Source organism: Pipistrellus hanaki (genome assembly GCF_964339955.1).
Source record: "Pipistrellus hanaki genome assembly, chromosome: X".
Taxonomy (NCBI): domain Eukaryota; kingdom Metazoa; phylum Chordata; class Mammalia; order Chiroptera; family Vespertilionidae; genus Pipistrellus; species Pipistrellus hanaki.
In genome coordinates, this window is record NC_140524.1 from 88,236,042 (window position 1) to 88,252,257 (window position 16,216).

General features: G+C 38.2%; 1 protein-coding gene across 1 annotated transcript in view; it reads right to left on the minus strand.

Annotated features, from left to right (window-relative positions):
* The window catches only part of IL1RAPL1 (interleukin 1 receptor accessory protein like 1), a 1,280,256-nt gene extending 1,267,903 nt beyond the window's left edge, over positions 1-12,353 (minus strand). Inside the window, exon 1 of the mRNA XM_084869596.1 lies at positions 11,774-12,353. The gene's annotated coding sequence lies outside the window, so the exon portion shown is untranslated. The remainder of the gene's footprint in view (positions 1-11,773) is intronic.
* Between the last annotated feature and the right edge of the window lie 3,863 nt (positions 12,354-16,216).

Below are 16,216 nucleotides of genomic sequence, written 5' to 3' on the forward strand. Positions count from 1 at the left end.
TAATGAGCGGTTTCCCATTTAGACACAGCCACTAGTTCTAAAAATTACTGCCACTATTTGTCTCAGTGTATTCAACTTGATTGAATATCTTTACAGGAAATAAAAAACAGGAGGTACTCCCTGTCACCTCACTAGAGCTGAAGAAAGCATTTAAAAATTGAAAGTAATGGCACTTCCCTCACATTAAGGAAATAAATTAATATTTTTACATAATATTAAAAGTGAATAGTGTTATATGAAACTCTTCCTTTTCAGTGAAAATTGAACTCTAGGATATATTCTTTCAATTATTTCAAATTCCTCATATTCAAAACTAGCCCCCCACTAATTCAAATCACAGACTGACTGATGCTAATAATGAAACACTGCTTTCACTCTGTTATGTACCAGTAAATTACATTCAGCTCATTCCATTGCCACTCAGTTTAAGTCTTGCCTTCTGCCAACATTCACTATCCATTTATACCTTGTCCCACACAATCCAAATAATTGTCTTATTATCTTTGGAATTCAGAGAACTTATCCCTGAGCTACTCTGCTCCATTTCCTTGCCCCTTCCCTGACCTCACACCAATTCCTCCTCTTAACACTGGAAACAAGCACATAAACCACTGAACAAAAATTGGCCCTATGTAAACAGTCAGGGCCTCGATTTTCAACTCTTTTCTTTCTTCTTATGGAAGTCCAAGGCACAAAGGAGATACTCATTAAATATTGATGGTCTGTATTTCTCAGAAAACCATTCTCTGAAATTTAACTATGTAGAACAAGGCCTTGTACTCAATATTTATTGCATTTACACCTTTAAACAAATATTTAAGATTTGCCAGTATTACCTTAGTAATTCTTATGGTATTATTGCAGCATGCCTCAGGGGACAAAGGAATACAATGCCCTTTTCAGAGCTTCCAAATACCTCTTTTCCCCTTTTCCTGGACCAGGTATCCATCCTGTAGCTGAGGGCTCGCAGCTGAGTCCCTCACTGGAAACTACCACTAGCAGCTGCAGGAAAGATTCTTGCTCTAGATTATACCTCCTCCCCTAGGGTAGTGCATAGCTAGTGACTACCTGATGTGGGAATAGAAAGCCTGGACTTGTGACTCAATTTCAGACAAATTTGAAGGACCAGTAGGATCTGCTAAATCCTCAGTGGCAACCATATTTCAATCAGTTTCTTCCTCAGCCTTGGAAGCAGCTAAACCTTCTGTTTCCAGGTAACCCAATAGAACACATCTGTCTTCCCCACTACTTCTCCGTTAAACCAAAGGCTTGTGATGGCAAGAACTGTGTTTAACACCTTCAGCCTGTATTAAGCACGATCCTTACAATAGATGGGGCCCTCAAATTGCAGTTCTTTTTAAAATGTTTTTACTTATTTTAGATAGATAGAGAGATCCACTGCCTCCTCCACACATCCGGGTATATATATGCCCTGACCAGGAATCCTCTTGGTACATGGGACAACACCCAATTAACTGAGCCCCAGGAGCCAGGGCTTAAATAGTATTTCTTATTCATTCACGTGAAGTTAATCCATTAACATACACATTGGAAGAAGTGATTCTGCCAATTTAATAGGATCAAAGGACAGTGCTTACCAAGGGCAAGCATGACACAGTTGCTGAATGGTAATCATCTGATTCTTGTGAAAGTCCCATAATTTCAGCATTGGAGGTTCTTAGCCTGTGCCATGTAGTTGAAAAGGGCTTCAAACTTGAAAGTTGAAGCTGAGCTGGTAGGACACTTTGAAGAATATTGAGGAAAGCATCCAATATCCATAGTAAAGTGTGGTAGGAAGAGGAAGGGAATACTGACAGACTGAGAGGATTTTGTTGATGCCCTCCCAAGGAGCAGCATAGTGCACCCACTGATCTCAAACACTTTTTTTAAAGTACTAATTCCTTTGGCTCCATTCCACCATTGAATACAAATCCTCAGGGCTAAGTTTTACCAACAACTAGACTATGTTACTTGTTCTTTCAGCTGACTCCTAATGATCATGCATGTAATATTTAGCTTGTGCCTAAGCAAATTGCATTCCTTTTCATTTTATCTTCCATGTTTGGCCATTTCCCAATTTAATAGAATTTTCCATATGTAGTGATCAGAAATAGTATTAAAAAACACACCCCAATCTCTATTGGTTTCTTTTCTTCCACTTATTAGAAGTTTATGTAAAATATTTAATGAGGAAAATAATTTAAACACAGGTAAATGAGCATTTTTAGGGGGTTCACTTTGTTATTTCCATCTACAATTCAAAGTTGTTATAATTACTGGTAGTCAGAAGACTTAACACTAGGAATAAATCTATAATATACTCTAAAGCATTATTATTTTTCCACATGATCTTAATACAAAGTCATTTTGGAATTTATATTTCTACCTTGCCATTACATTATATAAAATATTCCCCCCCCCCCCACAAGCTTCCTTTTCCAACTTCTCCTTTCTCCCAAATGAATTGCCACTTTGGGGTCACTTTGCTGTTGCCATCACTGTAAAGAAAGAAACTTTAAACATCCTCATTGAAGAGTTACATTTCAATCACAGCATGGATGGGTGGCAACTTTTACTACTAAGCAAAGATAGTTGGAATGGATATGTCCTGTTAAAGAATGCCCACTGCTTTAAAGAAACACAATAGTTAATTTTTTCAAGTATTTTTTCTTTACATTTATCTTTATTTTTAAAGTATTATAGATGTCCCCTTTGTTTGTGTGTTGTTTTTTTCCCCATTGACCCCTTCCAACCTGAACTCATCTACCCCCCTCCCCAGACCTTCACCACTCTATTGTCTGTGTCCATGGGCTATGCATATATGCATATAAGTTCCCCAGTTAATCTCTTCCCACCCCCCACCTCCACCCCTGCTTTCTCTCTGAAATTCATCAGTCTGTTCTATGCTTCTGTGTCTCTGGATCTATTTTATTCATTAGCTTATTTAGTTCATTAGATTCCACATATGAATGGAGAGTTTATGCTAAGCAAAATAAGCCAGTCAGAGAAAGAAAAGTATCACAATAGTTCATTTTAAACTTTGGCCTCTGTATTTGCCTATCACTGGCAACAGCGCTTTAGTCTTAGAAAAGAGAAAAGAAGAAAGGAAATGAAGAGAGCTCGTGATGGCTCTTTGAGGACAGGAGTTCAACATGAAGAAATAGGAATGAAGATGGGATTCAGGAGTCGTTGGGAAATTCAGAAAACTAGGAATGAATGGTACCCTGGAGAAACAGACTCATAATTTCTTCTTCTTGTTCCTAAAGCATAAATATTAGTAGGTCATAACATGTTCTGTTTTCCTTATGCTCATGAAATCCCATTTCATTGGCTCCCGCCTGCCTGACCTGGAGACTTGGGGCTCCAGCCTCATCATCTTCCCATACCCCATTCTCTGCATCCCATACCTCATTCTCTGGGGAAAGCAGAACATCATCTCCTCTCTAAGCATGCTCCCTTTACTCCCACTTACAATATTTTTGTTCTTGATCTCCCCATCTACCTGGAATGTTTTATCTTAGCCACACTGGTGTGAAACCCTGCAAAGTTTATTGTAAACCTCAACTCCTTTAACAAGCCTTTCTACTATTTCTGAGTGTTCTGACCCTTTCCTGAGCCTGCATCATACCTCCTAGAAGTACTCAGAGTAGACTACCTTGAATTACAGGGAGAGCTTGGAAGAGAGGTCACTGGTGGGACCTCCTTGCCTTTTCTGTACTGACCTCTTTCCTAGTAGCTTTGTATCTTCCTACGTGCCGAGAACTCTATGTGATTTTTTTATCACCTCATACCAAGACTAACCATCTTTAGGCCTAGACATGTGACATCACTCATCTCTATATACTTTGCAGGCCCTCTTCTATTGATAGTATCCTGAACACCAAAGGCCCTCAAATTCCTAAGTTGGGAGTGGAATGAAGGAAGGGAGAATGAGCAGAAGAAGAAGAGAGTGGAAGGAAAGAGAAAGAGGGTGGGAGGGAATAAAGAAGGGCCAACCATTTTTTTTTCTCCCTCAGTCTATTTGTAGGTTACAAATTACCTAATATTAATCCTCTTTCCTTTATTACTCAATATTCCTTTTTTCCTTTCCTAAATCAGCAGTTTTGGGTCTCATTTTACAATGAAGCACAGATCGGGTGAACACTGATCTAAAACTGATGTGCTGTTGCTAAATGCTTAAGCATTTGGTCATGTAAGAGTGATATCCTAATGACCTACTATATCCACACACAATGCTGGGCTCTGGAAATACAAAATAGTCAGGCATTGGCCTCCTAGAGCTAAGCATTGAGCACTCACTCCTTGGGATGAGCATACCCGCTGACATGAGCAGCTTGCTCTGTGACTGTTATTATGGGCCCTGGAGGAGAACCCCGACAGGGGAAAGCAGCAGAGTCCACAACCCCTAGAGACCCCTTGAATGCATTTACACTGCACACTGTGGAGCTGGGAGTCTCTTGGGTACCATTCAGGACTTGTGTCATGGTGAGAATAATTAGGGGCTTTAAGGGGGGTATTGGAAAGCCAAGCACTGAGAGCCACCTGATTCATTTGTTACATTCAAATTTTCTCCCTTGGCCCCATGAAGCTTTGTATACACAAAATGCCATTCTAAGTCTCTCAGATTTCCATCTTTACTGCTGTGTTTAGCTCCCCTGACTGTGTTCCTTCTGAAATAAAGTTAGCAGAAAGGCTGGGAGCATTGCATTCATAGTTAGTGTCATTTCTTCAAAGAGCTGTCTGCACAATAAGATTGGAGGGCACTACCAGAATAAAAGTATGTCCTCCACAACCCCTGGCCACCTTATCATAAAAAATGCAGTCTACTGAAGCTATTTTCCCTCGGTCAGAAAAAAAAAATTAATGGCATATTTTCTCCAAATTTCAAAGCTGAGAAGCAGATCCCTGCAGGTGGGGAGATACAAAGATATTGGGGAAGAGAACAGTACAGAAAAGGCAAGAAGGCCCACCAGTGACCTCTTTTCCCAGCTCTCCCTGTATTGTGTCTCCAGAGATCAAATGAAGTCAAGGAGGGCACAGCGCACTTAAAAAGTCTACCAATTCTGAGTGGGGGTGCCATGTGAGTGATCATAGGTCAATAAAGTGAGAGGCCAAAGGGTTAGATGCACTAAAATTAGCCTCAACAAGAACAATTGCTATGTAGCTAAAATACTTAACTGAGACATATATCATATCATACCAAGAAACAGGAATTACGTATCATGGGAGAGCCAACAAATTGTGGGATCTCACAAATGTAATTTCATTCTTCTCGTCCAAAATTTCCCTGAGGGCTAATTTTACACCGTGGGACCTCCTTTGTTCTACACTGTATGTAATTTCTTTACATTTTTATGAGGCCACTGTAATCACCTCTGGCTATATTTATAATTAATTTTCATTCTGATAGCAATAAGAATAATACTTATTTTATCTTTTAAAGTGAAATTATTTTGCAATATCAAACAATTTTATGTTATATTGATAATATTTGAATTCTAAAATTTGAATGTAAACTTTCTTGTATTGGAACTTTGAATGTATGTGCATAGCAACTCTATTCTTTCAAAATCCAGCTTCTTGGATCCACATTCCACCACCATAAACACTTGCCTTTCATTTTGTATTTAAGATAAACATGATTCATGTACATATGCAATGCAAGTATTTTGGCTGTAGATATATAGGCCTTTTATTTACCAAGATTGCAAGGGTTACTCCAAGGGGTCTAGAATCTTTCTATGTAGCTAAATAATGTATTTTAAAGATGCAAGTAGACCCTGTTGTGACTATTTACAGTCAAATTAATTTTAAATTATTATGTCCATAATAATGGTTTTACTATTCATTTTCTCAATCAACTGATACTAAAGAACAGCTATGGTTAAGTAGTCTTCCAATTTTTTTCATTTAAAAGGGGAACTTTATACCGGAAAATGATGAAGATCACTATACTAAGCCACAATTGCATTACATGTAAATGTTGATAGGGTAAGAACCTACCAATTAAATCACTTTGATCATACCATGAGAAAATAAGCCACTGTGAATAATTTTATGATTATTCATACAGTGATTTATTATAATTATAATTCACATAATTAACAAAGACATTGAAAGAATGAAGGCCTATAATTATATGATCACAATGCACAGTCCATTTCATTTTTTTTTTTGTGAGTCCAAACTCCACACACAGCTTCCTGACTTAAGAAGTTATTAAAAAATACAATCTAATTTTAAATATATATTCTTAAACATGCAGCCCTTGTATGAATAAAATAATTCACTTAGTACCATTTATTGTATTATATATATATATATATATACACATACATATATATACATATATATATATATAAAACATAGTAACTATAACATACCCTTTGAATAGCCTGTTATGAAAAATATTACTTTTAATGTTTTCATATGAAAACAGGAAAGATCAGATTTTCAGAAGCAAAATATTAAAGTGCTTTGCTTTCTCCCTCTGCTTTATCCACAGTTCACAGCTTGGCAGTTACAGATAGTGTGATAAGAAAGCAGTACAGGGCTGGTCAGTCATCCCTTCTATAAAGCTAAAAGCCTTAGAAGTCTTCAAGTTTGGGCACCTGAATATTGTTTCTAAACAGAGGGACCAAAAGACATTTCAATTAAGGATCTTTCATTGTAAGCCAGTGGCCAGGGTAAGCAGCAAGGGTATGTCCATCGAGCCATGTAGTTGGCTTGTAATGGAACTCTATCTGCAGTGTAAAATACTCCAGGGTGGCATTCTCTGGGTGAAAATTAAAAGCATAGTTATAAGATGATTAGCAGGATTTGTCAAATAAACAAGCCTGTCTACATTCCTACAATATTCCTTAGTAAATCCGTTAGAACAAACCTAAAGCATTCCCATGCGACAGAAGGCATATGCATTTTTAAAATATAGGAAACCAAGAAAATGCTTGCTATTTAAAAGCATCAGGGAAGTCACATAAATAGGCATGATCAAATTCATCTGGAACAGAGAAATATTGGAGATTCTTAAGGTAAAAAGCAGGATACTAGGAATTTAAGAAGATGTGCTCTATAGCAGCAAAGTTCTTTATGTCCTCGTATACCCACTTTTATTTACAGCAATAATATTCCCCTTTGCAATTCTACCCTAAAATATAAAAACTTTTTTTTCCCACAGGATTATCCAGTCACCTAAAAACATATATGGAAGGTCATATCACTAGCTAATCCTTCTCACATGTGGAAATGTATTTATGTTAAGACACAAGAACATTAAAGAAATGCAGAGATAATAGTGACACACGGGGGATTGCTTCCCCCTAAAGAACCTTAGCAATTATTGCAACTAGCACATTCCAAAACACATTATCTTTATATCTTTACGTCCTCTATTATGCTTAGTATTCAGAACCTTTATGCTTTTTTAAATAAACTGACAAATGAGAGTAGCTCTTTTGGTCAACTGACCCATTTTAAGTGGTAGCATCAAGTTTGTTTGTGAACAGTTGTGCACTCTTGTTACCCCAAACAAAAACACCTAAGTGCTCAGGAGCATTTAAAAAGAAAAGCAATCAGCTTAAAACATTCTCAACATAAAGCCCTTTGTTACCATTCCTTAAATAGTATTCAAAAGCAACTGTTTTGGCGTTCTTTGGTTGTTGTTTTTTTCCCCCAGTCACTTAAAACAACTATATTCCCATCTGAGTACTGTCTGAAAGTTAGCAATCAAACCTTGGAATTTGTCTGTGTTGCTTCCCCACTGAACAGCTGTAACTATACTAGAAAGCTAACTGTAACCAGTATTAGAAAGTGACTATAAGATTTACAATAAGGGTGAGAGAAAATGCACTGTTACATTCATCCTACTTTGGGGAACCCTTAATAATAATAATAATTCCATACATCTCGAAGGCATAGCCTGATGGTTAGCACTCAGACGCACATCTTGTCCCTTAACTGCAACATGTAACTGTTGTGTATTTTTTAATGATTTTTTTGAAGGCAGAGAAGTAAAATGCAAGGTCAGAAGCCACAAGGCTTGTAACTGACAGAGCCTGCAGTGCTTGGCATGCCCTCTGACTCAGCCCTGAATTCTCCAATGCCTGATGTCTCGGGGAGCTGAACTCCTTCCTCTTAGAGATTCCTGATAATAACTAATAGAAATAGGATTGGAATTTAATAAGAAAAATGCTGACACTGCCTTATCTATAGCTGCCCAAATGGTGCCATTATAATTATGCTTTTTTAAGTTGAGTATTACCAGAAAACTTGCTACTTTTAAGTCTTATTAATCAACACTTGGGTGCTCTGGTTGCCACAGATTATAGAGTAGTCTGCTTTATAAAAACACGAGATTTACCAAACACCAAAGATTATATTGTTGCAAGGCAAAGTAGATCCCAAACCCTTCAGGGTATAACAGATGAAGAGATTCTGAAATATAAATCTTAAATTAATGCTAAAAGTTCAGTTATTCTTAAAAATGTTTTTATCTATTTGTCATTTTAATAATAACATTATTTATTTACATATGTTGCAAACATAATAAAATTTTCTTTTAAAAATTTCTCTAGTTTTAGGAATACTGTAATTACTTGTCAGCTAAATCTGATTTTGCTACAGTAACTGGTCTGGAAACAACATTATTATGTTCTATATTTATAAATGAGATTTCTTATATTTTTCCAAATATTTTCTAGTCTAACTACATAACCTGGGCTGACAAATGGCATTAAACTAGAGAAATAGATATTCTATTTTAAATTATTCACTCTCTTCATGTTTAAGTGCTTTAGTATTAAAGCAAAGCTCTTTATTATTGATTTGTAGATACCTAAGAAAAATGCCATAACCTGCCTCAGTTACATAATCCTCTCCAAAAGAAAGTTAACAGGTTATAAAGTGCTATTAAAATGATTGAAACTATCTTTCCCAGTGTGAATATATGCAGCCTTCAATTAAAAGGATAACAATGATATGTGTATGTATGTTTCACGGTCATTGTCATTTTTAGAGACTTCTTTTCCTTTCTAGTATTATTTCCATCCACTACTGAGCTTATAACGCCTCTCAAATATGCCATTTTGGTAACATACATGTGATTTATGTCAGAAAACAACTGAGAATGTCATTTATAAAATATTAAAATAAGGAGTGCAAGGGAAAAGCATTGCAGACTCTTCAGCACATAGTTGAAGACAAACAGCATGGAAGCAGCTGTAGTGTTACCCTGACCCCTGAAGGAAGGAATCAGGAGTTAACTTCACTTCCAATTTCCTACACAATATGAACACCAAACCTCCAAATCCACTGGCACAACATATCAGTGTTTGGGCCATGTCCTGCAGAAATAAGAAATTCATCTCAAATATCAGAGCTCAAATTTTAATTCCACCATTCCACCATTCTGAGTTGGGGTGAGCAGATCTTTTCAAAGTTACTTAGTGGATATGTAGATCTTGCACCTTACTCCATAGGAAAAAACGAAAGAATCATTTCATCTCCATGATTTAAAAAAAAAAAGTCATTTAGCCTTTATTTTTTTGTAAGATAAATGTAAAAGGAAATAAGAAATTGCACAACTAGGTGAGAAGAGAAAATTATTTAATTCAACAGGGGTTAGGATTTTAGCAGGAGTTTCATTATGAGGGAATATATAATCCATTAAGGGGAAAAAAACAGATCCTAAAACAGTAGAAGGCCAAAAGGAGCTTATATGTATCTTATTTTAAAGAAAATCACAGCTCCAAATAAAACCTCAGAGAAAATGAGATTTTATTCTGCAGTATTCCTTTCTCTGTACAGGGAGCACAGTACATTTATCTCATTTCATTAAAAGTCACAGGCAGCTGCAACATGTCCTTTAAGCCATTCAATAAGTAAAACTTGAAAATTGATTGCTCTTTATTCTGGGATTTGTTTTAACAATTAATTCATTGTCATTTATTTTTTTTAATTTCACAGGATATCATTACATTTGAAGGTTTTTACTTCTCTTTCCCCAGAGGGTTAAAATGGCCCAGAAACGGGTTGTCAAGGCAAAAATAAAGGTACCAAACACTCATTTCGAACACACTGTGGAGGCAATCATTTTTATTAAGGGAACCACAAGACTGAAATATGCATCAAGCTCTAGCAGGAAAAATGCAAGCAAGGACCCAAATAGTCATTCTGTTCAGCCTTCAGCTCAATAGATTTAACTTTCTTCTCAGTTGGGGTCACATATTTCAATCATTGGGCACAGAACTATGACCTTGGCTGGGATCATCAATCCGGATTACTCAATGGGGCACTTGTGAAACATTGCTGACTCTCATTTTTGACTCTCCACGGGTGTGGCTAAAACTGCTCCTGTCCAGCCATAAAGCTTACATGCTCGGCTGTCCCTCAGAAACTCCCTGTGAGAAAACTCATGCTAAATTCGCCACACAGATCAGGGTTTACAGGACCATTGGAGTTAATCCCAGTCTGCCCTCCTCCTCCTCTGTTAACTGTTACAAGCCCTCAAAAGTTAACAGGGTGATGGAGCCTCTCTCTATACAATCATTTTATCTCACTATCGTTGACTGAAGCTCACTGATGTAATGAAGTTACATAATCACTGATTATGCACGACTTCCATCCATCTTCCTACATATCCACATATCTTCTCTCTTTCCCTTCAGATGAATCTACCCGGTGAGATTTATAACACATGTAAATGCTCCATTCTCTCATCATAGGTACTGAATATTGCACTTTAGCATTGCAGTACGGTGCACTGAACCATGTCATCAATATTGATTTTTTTATCCCATTTCCTAGGCAGAATATGCTTAAGCATCCTTCATGCTCTAGTCTCTAACTTTTTACTGGAAGGGTAAAATAGATGTGGCAGATAGGACGCATCCTCAAGTTAAGGTTAAGGGAAGTGTGTAATTGCCTGCATATCCAAAGCTAGCTGCATTGCAATAAAAGGATGCTTGCTGCTTCCAGACCTTAGACTCCTCTGCACGTGGGTCACAGCTTCAGTTCTTTAGGGTATTGGATAAGTAATTATATTATGGGCAATTGAACTTGAGGGGGAAAAAACATTACTGTGACATTTGAAACGATATTGCACTATTCTTTTCTCTTTTTTTTGCTCATTATTTTCAGCTTTTTTTCTTTTTCTTTTTCCTTCTGAATGATAATCCAGTGGACAAAAAAAGTAGTCTAAGGCACTTAATAATTTCCAATAATCACAACCTAGAGAACAAATTAACAATGATTATCATCTTAAAGTTTAAGAACTTGACAAGTGGGATGTCCCTGTCCCATTGCGGCTGTGAAATGCAGCAGAATGCTGCACTGAGTTGAAAACATCTTTCTTTAAATAAATAAAAAGTAGCTTGTTTCATTTGAAATAGGGCTCTTCAGTAACTGTTCCTTACACAACTGCTACCTCTTCCAGAACACAGGAACCACAAATATCGCATCCAAACAAAAGAGGGACTACCCAAAATTAATTCAAGACACTACCATATAAAAATAATTGGAGGTGGGGAGCGATGCTCTGATTTATTTCTAATTACACTCAGAATATACACACACACACACACACACACACAGGCACACGCACAGGCACAAGCACACACACCAACACACCCAACTGCAGTTATTCCATTCAGTGCCAATAACGGCCACATCACAGCCATGAGTGCGATGCAGCAATCACCCAAGTCACCCATTCCCATTACAAACGCCCAAGTTTGCTCACGCCACCGATGGGTTTGCATATATAAAATGACCTTACCCTCAATAGTCTTCCAAATTTTTCTCCTCTGGATATCAGTCGGCAAGGTAATTGCTGGTCATCACAATGCGTATTCAGAAAAATCCACGTTTTACTCCCGTGTTCTTGTTCTTGTTTTGCTAGCAATTAATATCATGAACAAGATACCCATTCACAAATGCCAAGTTCACCATAAAAGCAGATAATTCCATACAGCTCTTCCCTACGAGACTGCCTCCAGTTAGTTCTCAAAGTGCCCGATTGTTTAGCGAAGATACAATCCAGGTGCAGAGGAGGGGGGTGGAAGGAAGACTAGGAGAAAAAAAAAAAGAGGCAAATAGAAAAGGAGAAACTGAGAGAGGAGAGAACAGAAAAAGAGGGAAGAAATTAGAAATAAAAAAGGAAGGAATGAAGGGAAAAGGCCAGTAAGTAAGGAAGTCTGTGAGCTCTATTTCAGAAACCAGAGTCTTGCTTGCAAATCTTTCGAATACATGTAGCCTCTCAGATCTTCTTGGTCCCCAAGTAAAATTTCCAGGTCCGGGATGCAGCCATAAGAAAGAATCCTATGTATATTTCACAAGTATCCTGCAATAACAGATCCAACGGGGTTTTCCTTGTACAGTACTGCTATGTGAAAGCACACAACCCCTGCTGTTTGGGAAGGTGTCTCCTGGGTCCTAGCTCTCTTCAGCAGCCCCCAAAAAATGATTTTTTGAAAAGAGTGGAGGGGGAAAAAGCAGCTTTGCGTTTGCCTTGAGTGATGCTAATCCTGAGCAAAAACGACAAGCAAACCACGAATACCACAAGATCTTGATAAATAGCCACAATCCACTCAGAATATCCCAGGGAAGAAGGAGCGAAAACAAGAAAGAGAAACTGCAATGCATAAATGATTCCAGTGTTTCTACAAGATCGGTTCATTTGATTGAATGCATTCTCTGGTTTGCTGCAAGTCATAAAGAGGATAGTGTTACTGCCACCCAATGGATATTTTAGTACTAGCCAATCCACAGAATGCCATTGATTTTCAAGTTTTAGTTTTCAGAAGATTGAAGAGGAAGGGGAGTAGCCTGGGAATCTTTTGGAAAGGACCCGAGAGGGCTCAAATGAGAATCTGTCCTTCCTGGCAAACGTGGATCAGGGAATGTGGACACTCCCAGGCTGGTGCTAGCCACCTTAAAATTACGGTTCCATTTGTCTGGGAAGCAGAAAGGTACTGAGAGCAAAGCCTAAACTGACACGCTCATAAGAACCTCCTTTTCATCTCTCTTTTGGAGCAGAGATGTTATTGCGTGCGATCTCCATCTCTCTCTCTCTCTCTCTCTCTCTCTCTCTCTCTCTCTCTCTCTCTCTCTCTCTCTCTTCTCTCTCTCACACACACACACACACACACACACACACACACACACACACACACACAGGCCCATTCTCAATTTCACTTTAAACTGGATTTCAAGGGGGTGGGGGGAGGGAGAAAGAGAGAGGGGGGGGGCTGCTCCAGACCTCAGGTGGCAAGGTGATAATTGTTTCTAAGGAGCAGTTTTGCAGAGTGCTTTGTCCCTATTGGTATGTAAAGCTGCAAGTCCCTCAGGTAGTTACCCCTCTCCAAAGCCACTCTTTCAGTTTGGGGAGGAGAAGAATCTTCCCTGAGTGCCTGAGTGGAGCCTGGGAGAGGGGTGTTTCTTCAGGCGCTCTAGGAGGGGGGTCAGAGAGGGGAGGAAATCGGAGAGGATCTGCCTCCCACCCACCCACTGTGTAATAGAGTTAGCTGCAGGATTCTGAGATGGAGTCCTGCTGGGAAAAGAGGGAAAAAGTAGGTACTGGTCAAATACATTAGGGGATTTGCTCAATTTCAGATCCTTGCCCTTTTTACTGCCTTGGGATAGTGGTTCTGTACTCTTCAAACTTGAACAAATGCATAATCACCTGGGTTTCTTGCTAAAATGCAGATTCTGATTCAGTAAGTCTGGAGTGAATTCTGCCAGTCTGCATATCTAATAAGCTGGCCCGTGGACTGCCACCACCTTCTTAGGTCCTAACGGGGTGGTGGTGGGGGGGGGGGCTGACAATTAAAGGCCCGAGAAACATTCTAATCACCACCCCTCTATCTTTCCACTCTTTTAAAAATATATTTTTATTGATTTCAGAGAGGAAGGGAGATGGGGAGGGAGATTGAAACAGCAATGATGAGAGAGAATCATTGATTGGCTGTTGCCCCACACTGGGAATCCAGCCCACAACCCGGGCATATGCCCTGATTGGGAATTTAACCTTGATCTCCTGATTCATAAGTCAATGCTCAATCACTGAGCTACGGCAGCTGGGCCATCTTTCCACTGTTCAACCATTTCCAAACACCACTTCTAGGCTCCATTCTAGAAAACCTTAACCCACTCCACACCATTTCCCACACACTTTTGTGATGTAAGGTTTAATAGGATAAACCAAAAATAGAACAGTAAATAGGTAAAGCAGCCTAGGCCCTGGAGAACTGTGTCTTCATTTCATTTAGGGAGTGAAACACAATTGGAGATAAAGGAAACACTTGCAAATATTTGGTAAAATGAGAACTAAACTAATGCAAGCTAAACTCAAGGCACTGGTGAGACTGAATGGGGCCTGGGAGACAGGAAAGGAAGGTCAGCCTGTATTTTTAAGGAAGGAGCTGTATATTGAAATTTCCAATTCAAGCTGAGAAAAGAGCTGGTTAAAGTGTGTAGCAAGACTTACCCGGTTTCTCCCTGGAGGGAACTCACCCAGATTAACCTCCCATGGAATGTCAGTTCTCTTCTCCCTGCTTGGTCCCAACTTGCTCTAATCCAGAGAAAATTTAGAACTGCAGGTCAAGGGGTAATATATTCTCTTCTTGTAGGAAATGATCCACATTTCAACACCTATTGCAGTCCCTTAGCTGACCCATTTAAGTGAAGAACTAGACCTCAAGTGGACTGGGAGGGGGCACAATTAACAAATTTAATTGCTTCAAGCAAAGTTTAGAAGTCTTGGACTGTATGCTCAAATCCTTGATTTAAATCTAATTTCTACTCCTAAGTGGCCATAATTACCTGAGGGAATCACTTTAATTTCTCTTGGTCTCAGTTTCCTTGTCTGAAAAATGACAGGTTGAAATGAACCGGTTGCCAAGGTCTACTCCCACCTCCTGTGGTAAAAAAACAAACAAAAACAAACAAACAAAACAAAAACAAACAAACAAACAAAAAAACCTTCTATTTGCAAGGCTTCTGCTAGTCAGTTTGTTACTCTACCCAGAGTATGAGTTCTAATGATTACCTTAGCATGGTCTGCATGCGAAAGAGTATCCAGAGCTTTGAAAAGTGTGTTAAAGACACAGGTGAACATTTGACCATTTCAATCCTATTGCAAAAGATGATTTAAAACACTGTCTCTTTAGATCAGGAAGAAAAGTGGTTTGTTTGAAATCGAGGTGTGCCATTGTCTATTCCTGGATCTTACAGAGCCAACTGTGGGCCTCACTGTTTGTTGCCATGGGATCCTCTTTGTGCGAACTGTCTTGAACTGTGTGGGAACGTTTTCCTCTTGCCTCCCTTCAGTTCTCTCTCTAACTCCTCTGAAGATATGTGTCAGAACAAAATGTAGCTGCATTATTGCCAATTAAGACTAACAGCAGCTGCAAGGTGCATCTAATTAAGAATTTTAATTACTTCACTGAATTCTCATTTGCAGATGTGTAGAGCATTAAACAATGTATTGTGATATTATTTTAAAATCTGAATAAAACTGACCTCCCTTTCAAAGGTAGGTGAGAAAAAAACTACATAACTCAATGATGGGTGTAAAAAAAGGCTTTGGCATAGGAAGTATATATACCTTGGCACACTGAGAATAAGTGATACTACATTTGGGATTAAAAAATAGTGAGCATATCCATAAATATATCTCTTTTTTAATGAAGGGGCAAATCTCAAAATACTGCAGAAATTAATAATGTACTACTTAAACAGATTCCTTGTATATTACATAGTTCTTCTCAAATGTTCTGTTATTTCCCTTTTTCAGTAATGGGATGGTTAACAGTAAGTTTGGTGCAGCAGTATGGGGATTGTAGGCTATAATCCAAAGCATTATGGGATTTGTAGTAAAAACTGGCTGCAGATCAATTCCATGCTTCTAGCTTTTCTCAATTGAAGGAACTACTGTTTTATTTCCTAATAATAAAAAAGAAGAATGCCAAGATACATTAAATAAGACATTCATTTTAAGGAAACAAAGTTGGTATTACTGGGAATATAAAATTAGAATTTAACTACAATAATATTCCGACTGAGGAGATGGAGAATACACCAATATCTACTTTATAAGCCACAAATAACCTGAGTGAGCTATTTCTTAACATTACTGTCCTATAGCTAAGGTTTAAAAATCACTTTTATTATTTTAGTAGTAAAATGTGAGAAAATACTAGGTTTTGTATTTATGAAAGAG